This window comes from Giraffa tippelskirchi, chromosome 13, assembly GCF_054371585.1.
Source record: "Giraffa tippelskirchi isolate mGirTip1 chromosome 13, T2T-mGirTip1v1.2.pri, whole genome shotgun sequence".
Lineage (NCBI taxonomy): Eukaryota > Metazoa > Chordata > Mammalia > Artiodactyla > Giraffidae > Giraffa > Giraffa tippelskirchi.
Genome location: NC_137287.1, coordinates 20,571,635 through 20,573,760, shown reverse-complemented (window position 1 = coordinate 20,573,760; position 2,126 = coordinate 20,571,635).

Below are 2,126 nucleotides of genomic sequence, written 5' to 3'. Positions count from 1 at the left end.
GGAAAACTGGAAAATTAATGAATATGTGGAAATTAAACAGTACACTCAAACAAGCAGTAGGTCAAATAAATCACAGAGGAAATTAGAAAATACTTTGAGATGAATGAAAATAAAAGCACAAGATAGCAAGTATATAACCCTTGTTTCAACTTCTCTCTTGAAATCCAGTTTGCCATACCCAATTAACTATTTAGCATCTTTATTAGGATGTATAATTAGCAGATCAAGGATTTTAAAATTTTCTCTCTTTGATATGCACCCTTTTCTTTCTATTCACCATCTCAGTTAATGGTAGCTTCCAGTTTGTCACCAAAAGCTTGGAATTATCCTTGACTCTTGTTTTTCTCTCACACCTTATATTTAATACATCAGCAAATCTTGTGGTCTCTTCTTGCAAATAAGACCCAAATTTGATCCCTTCTCACCACTTCCACTTCTAGCACGCTGATCCACCGTTGTGGTCCATCCAAATTATCTGCAATATCTCCCAGTTTCCATGTTGCCCCATTTAAGTCTACACACAATAGCCAGAGTGATTCTCGTGATGTTATGAAAACGGAAATTGGGTTATCTCGTTCTCCAGCTTAAATCCTACCATCATTTCCTATCCTGAAGCTGAAGCTCCAATATTTTGGCCACCTGATGCGAAGATCCAACTCACTGGAGAAGACTCTGATGCTAGGAAAGATTGAAGGCAGGAGGAGGATGGGGCAACAGAGGATGAGATGGTTGGATGACATCACTGACTCAATGGACATGAACTGTAGCAAACTCTGGGAGACAGTGTTGGACAGAAAAGCCTGGTGTGCTGCAGTCCATGGGGTGGCAAAGAGTCAGACATGACTTAGCCACTAAACAACAACAGATGTTCTGTCACACTTAAAACTCGTGACCTAAAAGACTCTGCAGGACCCTGCAAGATATGACTCATACCTACTTGATGTTCATGACTTGTATCCTTGCCATCCTTTTTTTTTTTTGACCTCAAGGCTTGTGGGATCTTAGTTCAATCCCAACTTGGACCCTTGGAACTGAAGCGTGTAGTCCTAACCATTGGATAGCCAGGAAATTCCTTGTATCCTTGCCATCTTGACCACATCAAAGATACAAACAATCTCTTATTTTAAAATGTACTTTTACTCTTTGCCTTTTTTTTCCCCCTAGAATCAATATATACTTTGAAACTTCCTGAGGTTAGGCATCTTCTTATGCCATTTACCATTTCTATTTCACATCTTATCCCATTTTTTTTCTAATGAGAAAAGTATGGGGAGTTTGGGGTTTTCTTTTTCTGTTGCTTTTTGTCATTTTCCTTTTGATCTTTAAGGGACCTTTGTATTCTAAGGAAATCATTGTGAATATTTCCCCAGCTAGTCTTTTTGACCTTGAAATCTCTATCTCTCTATATATCTTCATACAGAGACTTTAACTTTCATATAGTCAAATTAGCAAACCTTTTCTCTATGGTTTCTGTGCTTTGTTTCATGTTTAGAAAGGCCTTCTTCAGTTCAAGATTATAACAAAATCTAAGATTTCTTCTCAAATTATTTCGTTTCATTTGTATTTAAACTTTTATTCTATCTGAAATTAATTTTGGAAAGTAGGGGTACAGCTTTATTTTTTCCCCCAACAGACAGATGTTCCAAATGACATTTATCCAGAAATCCACACTTGCCTCACTGATTTGAAATGTCGCTTTTATCACATGCTACATTCCCACATGTATTTGGGTCTATTTCTGACTTTTTTGTCTGTTTCTTATCTGTCTTTTCTTGCCCTTTTACCACAAAGCTTATCATAACTTTATAATATTTACATTTTAAAAATCTGTTAGAATTAGTTTGTCATCATTACTTTTTAATTTCAAGAGCTTTTCTTGCTATTCTTGGTTTTTTATTTTAAAAATCTTTTGTTCAGTTGCTAAGTCGTGTCCGACTGCGACCCCATGGACTGCAGCATGCCAGGCTTCCTTGCCCTTCACTGTCTCCCAGAGTAAGCTCAAACTCATTGAGTTGATGATGTGAGCCAACCATCTCATTCTCTGTCATCCCCTTTTTCCTCCTGCCTTCAGTCTTTCTCAGCATCAGAGTCTTTTACAATGAGTCAGTTCTTCTTCGCATCAGGTG